The following is a 13,848-nucleotide window of genomic DNA, read 5'->3' as shown; positions in this document are numbered from 1 at the left end:
TGCGGTCAATTAATTCCAATTTATGTATTTGAGCATTGAAGAGATCTTCAAACCGGAGCACTGCGAGCCGAATTCAAACCAAGGCAGGAAAACTCCATTGGGGTTTTGAGACAACAGCTTTCACCACTCGTCCATCGCAGCTGGAAACGGCATGTTCGTTCAGACAGGATTCCATTTAGAAACATGCAAATTCTACACAAGCCAGCATTGGTGGTTCAGGGGTAGAATTCTCGCCTGCCACGCGGGAGACCCGGGTTCGATTCCCGGCCAATGCATGATTGTTTTGCATTCTGCACCAAGGAGGAACTTCGGAACAGGAGTTTGGTCTTTGATCCTTCCAGCCTGTTCCGCAACTCAATGAGTTGTGACCGAACTCCCTGTCCCCGCTTTCCTCCCATATCTCCAAATACCTTTGGTTAACAAAAATCTATAAATCACGGGTTTGAAATTAACAATTGAGCTCGCATCAACTGCCGTTTGTGGAAGAGATTTCCACACTTCTACCTCCCTTTGCTTGTAGAAGTGTGTCCTAACTTCACTCCTGAAAGTCCTGACTCTAATGTTTCGGCTCTGCCCCCAAGTCCTCGACACCCCAACGAGCGGAAATAGTTTCTTTGTAACTACCCCATCAGTTCCTAATGATATCTTGATAATTTCGATCACATCAGCCTTTAATCTACTAAATTGCAGTGAATACAACCATAGTTTGTGTAATCTCTCCTCGTAATTTAACGCTTCGGGCCCAGGCATCATTCTAGTAAATCTACACTGCACTCCCTCCAAGGACAGAATATCCTTCCTAAGGTGCGGTGCCCAGAACTGAACACAGTACTCCAGGTGTGGTCCAACCAGAGCTTTTTGTAGCTGTAGAATAATGTCTATTCCCTTGTATTCTCGTCCTCTAAATATATAGGCCACCATTCCACTAGCCTTTTTGATTATTTCCTGTACCGGTCCATGACATGTTATTGATCTATGTACATGGAAAACCTAAGTTCCTATGGAACGCCACAGTTTCGAATTTTTCACCTTTTGTAAATTATTCTGATCTATCTTTGTGATGTCCAAAGTGGATGACCTCACACTTGCCAAAATTGAAATCCATTTGCCACGGTTTTGTCCATTCATTTATTATATTAATGTCTCTCTGGAATGTTATGCTTTCATCTGCACTGCTTACATCGCTTCCCATTTTGGGTCCATCGGCAAACTTCGATATGTCGTTCTCTATCCCGTTATCCAATATCAATTAGACCGCCTGACCTTGGGGAAATTCACATTCAGCATCAATCTCTTCATCATCTTGAGACATTTTATTTACTTTACATGTGTTGCCCAGGCATAGAATGTCAGAGCAGTGAGGTTGTTCTTGAAATGAATATAACACTAGTTAGGCCACAGCTGGAGTATTGCCTACAGTTGTGGTCACCACATTACAGGAAAGATGCGACTGCACGAGAAATGGTACAGATGTGATTTACGACGATGTTTAGAGGACTGGAGAATTTTAGCTATGAGAATAGATTGGATAGGCTGAGGGTGTTTTCTCTGGAACCGAGGAGGCTGAGGGGAGATTTAATTGAGGTGTACAAAATTATGACGGGCCTGGATAGAGTGGAAAGGAAGGACCTGTTTCACTTAGCAGGGTGGTCAATAAATAGGGCGCATAGATTTAGGGTAATTGGTCGAGGATTCGAGTGGAGCAGAGGGGATTTTTTTCCACCCAGCGGGTGGTGGGGGTCTGGAACTCACTGCCTGAGAGGGTGGGAGAAGCAGAAACCCTCATCGGATTTAAAAAACACTTCAATATGCACTTGAAGAGCCATAACCGACAAGACTACGGACCAAACGCTGGTAAGTCGGGCGATGCTGGATACCTCTTTTCCGGCCGGTACAAACACGATCGGCGGAATGGCCTCCACTGGCGTAAATTTTTCAGATTGTCTGATTCTCTGATATGATTGCCGTCTGTCTCGGCATGGTGATAACATACACTCTACCATAAGAATACTTTAATCAAATTGGTGATTTGATTCACTGTGAGAGCGACGATACATAAATGTGTAGACATTGGCTGCAGCAGCTGGGTTGCACCTTTACTTTTCCTACCGTCTCAGTCTTTCTTTAATCTTCTCTGCTGGTGTTGCAGGTTCGATCAGTCGTCGCCGTTCCATTTCACGCTCAGGCCTACCCGCACTCGGTACTGTCATGGCCTGAACACGTCTTTCGTGTTCTCACAGAAAATGCCACTTTTGCGAGCAGCTTGTCTGGACCGGACTGCACTGAGATGGGACACTGGGAGTATTCAATTAATGAAATCAGTACTTCAAACAGAAAAAAATCTTCACTCACTCATCCTGATACATTAGGGTCTCATTAGAAGCCTAAAAAGCCCATCAGGCAACAACACAAGAGACAGAGATAGGGAGAGAAAGAGAAATGCATGCAAAGAGAATATAGGTTTTCAATAGAACCATACAATCATAAAATGGTTACAGAACAGAAGGAGGCTATTCGGCCCATCGAGCCCGTGCCGGGTCATTTCAAGAGCAATCCAGTTAGTCCCATTCCCCCGATCCTTCCGGTCGCTCTATATTTTTATGCCTTCAAGTATTTATCGAATTCCTTTTTAAAACCCACGATTCAATCTGCTTCCACCATCCTTTCAGGCAGCGCATTCCAGATTATAACTCCTCGCTGGGTAAAAAAGTGTTTCCTCATGTCGCCTTTGGTTCTTTTGCCAATCACCGTCAATCTGTGTCCTCTGGTTCTCGATCCTTCCGCCAATGGGAACAGGTTCTCTTTATTTACTTTATCTGAACCCTTCATGACTTTGAACACTTCTATCAAATCTCCTCTTCACGTTCTCTGCTCGAAGGAGAACAACCCCAGCACGGGGTAAATGCGATCAATCAGCTTCAATTCATTAATTTGAGCATTAAACAGTTCTTTAAACGTTACTGTGACGTTATGGTAGCGTGGCCTCGCGGTCTAAAGTGTTCCATCAAATTTCTATGGAGGCGTGGGTTTGAATCCCACTGCTGCTAGAAGTTCTGGCAATGTTTATTTTGATCTGTTCACAGAAAACCCGATTGTCGTGCGATGGAGCAGAGGATGTGAAAGAAGCTAAAAGTGAAATGCAGATATTATTTTCATCAAGGGGACAGGACACGTTTCCACAGGTAAGCGTCTCTCACCTTAAGATTCTTTCCAGCAGAGTGGGACAGTTGATCAGAGTGACCGGGCTCCAGCGGCGCAATCAGTCAGTGCGTCGTCCTTATATGACTGTACAGGGTCGGGAAATGGCGAGGTTGTTAGTTGAGTCTCACCTAGATAAACGAATCTTTTTCCTTTTGAACATTTCGAACGGAGCAAAAGGAATAATTGAGGTGTTCCAAAATGCATCAATTATTTGTCTCGCCACGTGGTTCCTCTTGTTGCAATAGCAGATGTGATATTTAGTGTTATCAGTTTACAGGAGGTAGACTGCGGAATTGGAGCCACGCACTATGATTTTGATCCATCTGTAAATTATGGGATTTAGCTTGAGCTTTAAACCAGCGCGTTAGACCGCTCAGCCACGATAATTTCCATCTTGCGATCTTCAGGAGCTACTTCTACAGCATAGAATTACTGCAAGCAAGAATTCTACCCCTGAAGCACCAATGCTTGCACGGCAGCCGGATGCATTTGTCCAGTTGGAAACCTGTCTGATGGAACATGCAGTCTGATAGAACCGGAAGTCCAGCAGATTGACTTTTGCGGTGAGCAGATGATGAGCCTCCTTCTTGAGAGTGTTTCGCCAATCCAACTCAGAGTGGATTAAGCATTATAAATTCGGGTGGGACTGGAGCCACTTGTATAAGAGGACGTGTAGGGGGTTGTTTCCCTTCCTTGAAGGGCATTAATGATCCTGTTGAGGTTTTGATGCAAAATTTCACTTCCCAGCGCCGAAATCACCGAACCCTGAGCTAAAATTCAACGATGGTGAGATTTGGACACACAACTTTTGCAGTGATAAGAAGAAGTCCCACGTGCTACCCATGGCGCCACAAATCGGCTATCGATTAGGTTATTTCACGTTACCCATATGCTGCTTTGGAACTTTTGCTGCGGTGCAGTAAGTGGTTCAAAAGCTCAGTGGAGATTCAAAGCAGCTCCTGAGAAAGCGACACAGCGACGGTTTGTGCAATGCATAGTCCTCTCTCTCTCTCCCATTTGCTCACTCTCGCTTTCCATCTTGAGCTCTCACTCTCCCCGTTTATCTCATGAGCGCTGGAATACCAAGGGGTGGAAGTTATGTTAAAGCTGCACAGAGCTCTGGCGAGACCCCATCTGGAGGACAGCATTCAATTCTGGGCACCCCACCTCAGGAAGGATGTATGAACCTGGATGTTCGAGGGGCTGAATGGCCTACTCATGTTCCTATGTTCCAATAAATGAAAGAATAATTCAAGTATGGAGACCCGAATGTATGAGGATGAGTGAGTGAAGAATGTTTTCTGTTTGAAGTGCTGATTTCATTCATTGAATGCTCCCAGTGTCCCAGCTCAGTGCAGTCCAGTCCAGACGAGCTGCTCGCAAAAGTGGCATTTTCTGTGAGAACACGAAAGACGTGTTCAGGCCATGACAGTACCGAGTGCGGATAGGCCTGCGCGTGAAATGGAAAATTGAGGTGAAATACTCCCACAAGCAGCGGGTGTCTCTGTTTCCATTTCCAAAATACACGCACGCACGGGCCGAATCGATGCAGCTCCTGGGAAATCTGTGAGGCGACGCAGGGCTGCCGTGGATCATTTGAAGCAACTGGCACACACAAGATTCGGCCCGTTTCACGTGGAATCTCCTGTTTCTGAATCTTCTTTCCTTCCTGCTTCCTCTGCACCTCCAGCTGCCAGTTGAATTAGATGCTTGATGCAAACACAGCGAATACATGAAACCCATCTTGACCTGGTCAGCAGGGAGAGGGAAAGGATGGTGCTGGCCATTGAGAAGGGATGGATTTTGCACATACAGGGAAAAATAGACGCAAAGGTCTCATCTCCCTGCTTCTTTGCTTTGCGGAATATCTTAGCATTCAGAGATGATCTCACTGCCCCCCAGGCCCATGATCCCCACTCGCACTCTCCTTCCAATCACAAACACTTTGCTTAGGTTTCAAATCGTATATGTTTTCACACTGGGATTTAATTTGCAGAAAGCGATGCTGTGATAACCCGGGGCTATTGAGGAGATGCAGTGCAAGAAGATACATAAAAGGCTAATGATAATAATGACTGTTCTCACACTGTGAGCTACAGTTAAAGGCTGACAACATTTAAAGTCTCATGCAGCAGGTCTGGGCCCAAATCTTTCACGTGGCATCTCCTTCTGCTTCTGTCACTCCGTTTCCTCCACGGAGAGTTCATTTGGAACTCCTGTGCGGCTGCATTGCGCATTTTCCAGAACTGCTTCGAGCGCAATTCGCTCCAGTCCATCAATTGCAGATATTAGTTTGATCAACGGGAGAGGACACCTTTTCACAGGCAAGGGCTGTTCATCCTATTGTTCTGTTCTGCCAGATTAGGGCAGATGATCAAAGTAACCGGATTGGGTGAACTGTCCGTACAGGTGCCTGGTGGGCTCGTGGTTATGATTCGGCGCTTACACTGATATAATTAATTACATGAAACCAAATAAACTCTACGAACAGAGGAACATTTCTGTAAACACCATTAACCAACCTATAACATTTTGTTGCAGACTGAAAGAAACCCTAACATGGTTACCGAATGACACTCACTAGTTTAATAATGATTTGTTTTGTATTTGAAACGCTTTTCCGACTGCATTTTAGGAGACTGTTTGGAAATGTTCAGTGTGTATGAGACCAGGAGTTTGGTGCAGCCGTTGTTAAATTGAACAGGAACAGCCAATTGTCGACCTATCAACACAGGAGAAGAAACTCGCCCCTGGAGCAAGTTCCAATATAATGAAAAAATTCTGCCCGGGATCGAATCGGGGGCTTTTTGCGTGTGAGGCAAACGTGATAATCGCGATAATACAGAAACCGCAACACGGTAAGTATTTTTAAAAATGCTCAGTGTTTATCACACCAGCAACCTGGTGCAACCGCTGATCAATTTCACAGGATCGGTGCTTTGTATCAAACAGAAGTTAGCAGCAAAAAGTGTTATTAATGGTAATAGTGGGACTGAGAAATGCTTAAACAACCGGCACTCTGTAAAACAGAACTCCAATTATCGGTTTAAATAAAATCCTGAACTGACAGAGCGGAGGGCAATTAAAGATTGAATTATATCGCAATTCACTGAATCTAAACAACGTTTAAAGAAGTGAATCTCTCAGGAGTAGGATTCCTGCGCTTTTGGTGAGGAAGTGTGGTTGGCTGCTGCTTTCGTCCCCTGCACTCCCAGAAGCGCGGTGGTGGTCAGTACCGATCGCCATCCATATGGATTTCGGATCCACAAGTTTCCTGTGGAGCTGGTGGCAGAACTGCAGCATCTGACTTCAGATCCGAAGACTAAGTGTTTGAATGACGTTGGGTCGCAGCATTTTCACTGCGGCTCAGGGCTCTGCGACTGATTTTATGTCGGGACAGTGTTTGAGGGATTGGCTGTTCAGCATTTGCGCAGTAAAGCAAAATTACATTTCATACATCAATGTTTTTTTTCTGTTACTTTCTGTTTAGACCCTTTCCAGTTTTATATAGAAACAGATATCAGTATTTAAGGGATGTGCTGAGCAATGTTTGTGGAATCAGTGTAATTAAATTTGATACCTCAATGTTGTTTTTTCTGTAACTTTCTATTTACACCTTCTCGAGTTTTACATAGAAACAGGTATCAATGTTTGGAGGGTGTGGTGTGCAAAGTTTGTGTAATCAGCATAATTCAGTGTAATACAATGAATGGCTTTTTCTGTTACTTTCTATTTAGACCCTCTCCAGTTTTATATAGAAACAGGTCTCAATTTTTAAGGGCTGTGGTGTGCAATGTTTATGGAATCAGCGTAATTAAATTTGCTTATTTAGTCTATTCCGTCTCCAGCCCAAACTCTTGTTGTTAGATTTGTAACTTCACCGAGTTCAAACTGGGATAAATCCACCGTCCAGCCACTCGGCAATCATAAATTTTAATTGAACTTTACTCTGGCCCAGAGTCACCCGCTGTAATCCAGTCTTTCTCGGGCACATTAACATCATAACCACTGGTTTAAAAGAGAAAACTGCCGTCCGTTTCACTGGAAGTGCAAGAGACAACTTTGTAGACACCGGCTCGTTGGACCTTCTCATTTCAACTCATCTCATTTTCAGCAAACCAGAACGTTACTGAAATAGAGGATGGTGAATAACAGCTCGAAAAATCAATGTTGTCTATCATTGGGTGACTGAGTCTTCCAACATACAGACATACAGACATTTCGGGGCAAGGGGAGTTTGAAGTTCAGAAATAACACAGCACAGATTTTCACTCGTGCAAGCTGCACACCCTTTATTTTGGAAAAGTAAACTGATGGTAAGACCGCTGTTACATTGATCACTACAAGCTGAAGCTTTCGCTCGGTGAATTAATGGTTCAGTGCGCAAGACGTCGTGTTTCTATCGCGCAATTGGTTCCTGTTAATTAATAATGGTCGGTGGTTCAATTCCACTCACAGAGGGTGACTGTTACCTTAACATTCATTGTCTCGCATTGCCGGGTTTCTAAAGTGCTGCTATCAGCTGAGCACGGCTGATATTCCAACATTTCGCCTGCGGTCGGAGAGCAGGCACACGAACAATAAATAAAAAACCGAGATTGGCTTCAAGGTAATCAGAATTCTTCGTGACAGACCAGATCCGAAGAGAATGCTCACGGTTTGCCGGAGAGCTGTCTCGCTGTGATGTGGATATTTCTGCAGTGAGCGAGAGGCAAACTGTTTCCCATTTTTCCGTGATGAATGTCACTCCCCTTACTTTGGAAAAGTAAAATGGTATTCACATTCCGACAGGTTTCAGTTGATTTGTGAGGGATCATTAAAGGATCCTGCAACGCTGCCTCCGTTAACAACAGCAGTTCTGAGCCGCATCTCAGATGCAGCAACAATCCCATCAGTTTTTCGCTGTTCCCCAGCTCCCGGAGTGAGTGAGACCGTGACAACAGCGTCATTCAGGCCGCCTGTCCGGCCCTGCCCTCTCCAATCACCGGCTGCCGATGGAAAGCAGCGAATGCAGTCTCAGACCGAGCATTATTGCCCTTCCCTGGGAAACTGGATACCACGGCCCGACCAAACGTCCCCATACACCGAGCACAGGCAGAGGAAACTCCGGGGAGTTTATATACTGATCACTCGGCCTTCCAGCAGGATTTAGCGAGAATCAGAGAGAGTGAAACTGCCATTGGGCCTCACTGAGAAAATCGGGGTCAGTAAATTAGAGATTCTGGAGTCAGGATGAGCCAGCGGTTGAGGTCGCTGTATTCAGATCGCAGTTTCCCTGGTGTTGTGGTTTTGAATCCTCAATCTTCACAATCAGTCCTTTGCTTGTCCGAAATTCTTTCTTGTGCCTTCGGCTGGAGGTGTTTTTTTTTTCTGCACAGTTGATTTGCTACTTCCAGAAAACCAACCCGACATCCGTCCCCGGCAGGTTTGTTTTTATTAGTTGTAAGAATGTGTAGTGTTTGGGGTCAGTAGAACACGGCCCGTGGAATCAATCCACTGTGACATTGACCAGTTGTTCCAATTCCTTTGCCACGAGACTCATCTGGCGAAATGGAAATCCAGATGTGGCTCATTGCAATTGCGATTATTAAATAAAAATGAGTCATGGACACGGCCTTTAGGCCTATGGTCTCAATACTCATATTCGCATGTGGACTTTAAACTTTTTGTGTGTTGTTGATAAAATGGTGAAAAGCAGAGTGCGAATGTTTTTGATCGTTGTGAGTCCTTTACTTCCTCGGTTACTGAATGGTGGGAGATGTTTGTTATGAAACAGACACATATGAAGTACATCTCACTGTATATTGTGCGCGTGCAAGATGTTTTCTGTTAAAATTCGTTCATGTGACTTAAACAATGCCACCATAGCCACACCTGCGGCTAGTCAGCAATTTCTCTTGGACAACACTGACATAGAGGATGGCCGAGTGCACTGAGCATGGACATTGATGCTTCAGGACTGTCAGGGTGGGATTCGATTTTCGTCTCTAACAAAATTTCCATAGCAACGGAAAGAATGGCGGCTGCTGTTGCATAAACATCACAGTCAAACAAACACACACTCTTTGTATCTACTCACTTGAGGTTGTACAAGAGTGGGGGGCACTAGTTAATGTACTTTAACTGAGGCGGCACTAGTTGGGGTTGTATGATAGAGTGGAGCAGCCGTTGCCCTTCTGTATTACTAAGGTGGGAATCCAGACGACTTCTATCACAAGCACGGAACATTTTTAACCAAGTCCTAAAATACCGCCTGTAAAATGAGAACGGGTGACAATTCAACACAGGGAAAACACAGCAAACTCATTTAAGTTTAGACTGTCACTTGTTAACCAAGGTGGAAAGCCAACAAAGTGGAGCATTGTTCAGGGATGTCCTGTTCATAATAGGCTGGAAAAAGCCAATCCGGTAAATTATTACCCCATCAGTCTGCACTCAATCATCAGCAAAGTGATGGAAGGTGTCGTCGACAGTGCTATCAAGCGGCACTTACTCACCAATAACCTGCTCACCGATGCTCAGTTTGGGTTTCGCCAGGACAACTCGGCGACAGACCTCATTGCAGCCTTGGTCCAAATCTGGACAAAAGGGCTAAATTCCGGAGGTGAGGTGAGAGCAACTGCCCTTGACATCAAGGCACCCTTTGACCGATGTGTCTTCAAGGAGCCCTCGGAAATTTGAAGTCAACGGGAATCAGGTGGAAAACTCTCCAGTGGCTGGAATCTTACCTGGCGCCAAGTAAGATGGTAGTGGTTGTTGGAGGCAAATCATCTCCGCCCCAGGACATCACTGTAGGAGTTCCTCAGGGCGGTGTCCGACGCCCAACCATCGTCAGCTGCTTTATCAATAGCCTTTCCTCCATCATAAGGTCAGAAATGGGGATGTTCGCTGATGATTGCACAGTGTACATTTCCATTCGCAATCCCTCTACTAATGAAGCAGTACGTGCCCGCGTGCAGCAAAACCTGGACAACATTCAGCCTTGGGCTGATGAGTGGCAAGTAACATTGAAGTGCCAGGCAATGACCAACTCTAACAAGAGAAAACCTAACCAACTCCCCTTGACTTTCAACGGCATTACCATCGCCGAATTCCCCGCCATCAACAGCCTGGGGGTCACCATTGACCAGAAACTTAACTGGACCAGCTACATAAATACTGTGGCGACAAGAGCAGGTCAGAAGCTGGGTATTGTGCGGCGAGTGACTCATCTCCTGACTCCCCAAAGTCTTTCTACTATCTACAATGTACAAGTCAGGAGTGTGACGGGATACCCTTCAATCAAGAAGCTCGACATCATCCAGGACAAAGCATCCCGCTTGATTGGCACCCCATCCACCACCCTAAACATTCACCCCCTTCACCACCAGCGCACCGTGGCTGCAGTGTGTACCATCTACAGGATGCACTGCAGCAATTCGCCAAGGCTTCATCGACAGCACCACCCAAATCCGCGACCTCTATCACCTAGAAAGTCAAGGGCATATGGCACATAGGAACAACACCACCTGCATGTTCCCCTCCAAGTCACACACCATCCTGCCTAGGAAATATATCGCCGTACCTTCATTGTCGCTGGGTCAAAATCCTGGAACTCCCTTCCCAACAGCACTGTGGGAGAACCTTCACCGCACGGACTTTAGCGATTCAAGGAGCTGGATCACCACCACCTTCTCAAGCACAATTAGGGATGGCCAATAAATGCTGGCCTTGCCAGCGACGCTCAAATCTCATAGAATCGTAGAATGTTTACAGCACGGAAGGAGGCCATTCGGCTCCACGCAATCGTAATCCAGCTAGTCTCACTCTCCCGCCCTTTCCCTGTAGCCCTGCATTTTTTTTCCTTTCAAGCAATTATCCAGTTGCCTTTGAATCTGCCTTCACCACCCCCTCGGGCAATGCATTCCAGATCCTAACCATTCGCTATTTAAAAACGTTTTTCCTCATGTCACCTTTGGTTCTTTTGCCAATCACCTGAAATCTATGTCCTCTGGTTCTCGACCCTTCTACCATTGGGAACAGTTTCTCTCTATCTATTCTGTCTAGACCCATCATGATTTTGAATTCCTCTATCAAATCTCCCCGCAACCTTCTCTGTTCCAACGAGAACAACCCCAGCTTCTCCAGTCTGTCCAAGTAACTAAATTCCCTCATCCCTGCAATCATTCTAGTAAATCTCTCCTGCACCCTCTGTAAGGCCTTCACATCTTTCCTGAACTGCGGTGCACAGAACCGGACACAATACCATAGTTGTGGCCGAAACAGTGTTTTATAAAGGTTCATCATGACTTCCATACTTTTTTACTCGATGCCTCTATTTATGAAGTCCAGGATCCCGTATACCTTTTCAACCGCATTCTCAACCTGCTCTGAAGCCTTCAACGATTTGTGCACATAAACCACCAGATCTCTCTGGGCCTATACCCATTTTGGAGTTGCGCCCTTCAGTTTATATTGCCTCTCCTGGTTCTTCCCACCGAAATGTATCATGTCGCATTTTTTGTGTTAAATTTCATCTGCCACTTGTCCGCCCATGACACAGGCCAATATATAACCTCTTGAAGTCTGTCACCATCCTTCACACTGTTCACTACCCTTCCAAGTTTTGTGTCATCTGCAAATTTTGAAATTGTGCCCTGTACAAGCAAGTCCAAGTCATTAATATAAATCAAGAAAAGCAGTGGTCCCAGCATTGACACCTGGGGAACACCATTGTACACCTCCCTCCAGTCCAAAAAACAACCAATCACCACTACTCTCTGCTTCCTGTCCCTTATCCAATTCTGCATCCATGTTTCTACTGCCCCCTTTGACCCATGGACCTCAATCTTACTGATAAGCCTACCGTGCTGCAATTTATCAAACACCTTTTGAAAGTCCATATGCACCACATCAACTGCGTTGCCTTCATCTACCCTCTCTGTTAACTCAACAAAAAACTCTATCATGTTAGTTAAACACGATTTGCCTTCAACAAACCCATGCCGGCTTTCCCTAATCAATCCACAGTCGTCCAAGCGTCTGTTAATTCTGTCCCGGATTATCGTTTCTAAAGGTTCCCCCACCATTGAGGTTAAACTGACTGGCATATAGATGCTGGCTTTATCCTTACAACCTTTTTTGAACAAGGATGTAACGTTTGCAATTCTCCAGTCCTCTAGCACCACCCCCGTATCTGTGGATGTTTGTAAGATTATGGTCAGTACCTCCTGCTATTTCCACCCTTCCTTCCCTCAGCAGCCTACGATGCATCCCATCCGGACCGGGTGACTTAACTACTTTAAGTACAGCTAGCCTTCCAAGTACCTCTTCTTTATCAATGTTTAGCCCATTCAGGATCTCAACTGTATTTACCTTTACCGAGACTCTGGCAGCATCTTCTTCCTTGGTAAAGACGTATACAATGTATTCATATAATATCTCTGCCATCCTCTCTGCCTCCATGAATAGCTCTCCTTTATGGTCCCTTATCAGAGTACGGCTCCTACTGCCCGTTTAATGTTTACATGCCAGTTTATGTTGGCCGCCAGTTTATTCTCACACTCTCTCTTTGCCCGTCATTTCCTTTTTCACTTCCCCTCTGAACTTTCCATATTCAGCCTGGTGAATGAATGAATGAAAAACATGCTGGATTTCCGTCAGTCTGAAACAGAAAGTTATTGGTTGATTAATGGCGATTTGAACAACTATTCGTCTTTTTACTGAGTTTAATGAGCTTTGCGAAATTAATACAACAGACTATTTTGTAAAACTTAATCCCCTGAATGGGACCCGGCCCCGTCTCCCAGCACTGAGAACATTTGAAGACGGCAACTATCTTCCGAGCATTTCGTATAATCATTTGCACAGCAGAGTTTCCGTAGTGTAGTGGCTATCACGTTCGCTTCACACGCGAAAGGTCCCCGGTTCGAAACCGGGCGGAAACATTTTCAAAACGTCATCCACTAAAAATCAATAAATATGAAAACACGCAAGATTTCACTCTGCAGTGAAATATGAATAAAATACAGAACCGGTATATTTTCCTTTCTCTGTCCAGTTCTGCACACACTCAAACATTACACAGATACCGAAAATATATCTCCCTCACTTCAGTTTCCTGCCCTGCCTGTGCAGAAATCTCCTCTCAAAGCTACTCATTGCGACTGGTTTTTGTTGATTTGTGAGAGATTTTTTAAGGACCCTGAAGAGCTGCCTCGGTTAATAACTATAGTTCTAAACAGCATGGCAACCGCGGCAACAAACACATCCGTTTTTCGAAGTTCGATGTTCCCCAGCTCCCGGATTGAGTGAGGCCACGACAGCAACGACATTCAGGCCGCCTGTTCGGCCCCGCTCCCTCCAATCACAGGTTGCTGGCGGAAGGCCGCAAATACCGCCTCAGACAGCGCAATACTGCCGATCCCTGGGAAACAATATACCACCGAAGCTTTGACAACACATCGCAGGCGTCATTTGTCCCGCAAACATAGATACTTGCCAGCTGTTTCAAAGTTTATTGCCTGAACAAGGATTTGATTTCTGCACACTCAAATCACGAGCCGCTTATAGAAATCTCAGAGTCTACCGACTGAGCGACCCAGGCTCAATATACGAAAAAGATCCATTGTACAAATTTATGGTAGGACTCTGAATTATCCTTCGTGA

The 13,848-nt window shown here is 45.3% G+C and overlaps 2 non-coding genes across 2 annotated transcripts; both read left to right on the top strand.

Annotated features, from left to right (window-relative positions):
* The first annotated feature begins 204 nt into the window (after window positions 1-204).
* On the top strand, window positions 205-275 carry trnag-gcc (transfer RNA glycine (anticodon GCC)). The gene has a single exon. It is a non-coding gene; the product is annotated as a tRNA-Gly (tRNA).
* A 12,779-nt stretch (window positions 276-13,054) lies between these two features.
* Window positions 13,055-13,127, top strand: trnav-cac (transfer RNA valine (anticodon CAC)). Its single transcript has one exon. It is a non-coding gene; the product is annotated as a tRNA-Val (tRNA).
* The last annotated feature ends 721 nt before the right edge of the window (window positions 13,128-13,848 follow it).

Source organism: Heptranchias perlo, chromosome 20 (genome assembly GCF_035084215.1).
Source record: "Heptranchias perlo isolate sHepPer1 chromosome 20, sHepPer1.hap1, whole genome shotgun sequence".
Taxonomy (NCBI): domain Eukaryota; kingdom Metazoa; phylum Chordata; class Chondrichthyes; order Hexanchiformes; family Hexanchidae; genus Heptranchias; species Heptranchias perlo.
The sequence above is the reverse complement of the archived record's forward strand: the minus strand, read 5'-3'. Positions and strand labels throughout refer to the sequence as shown.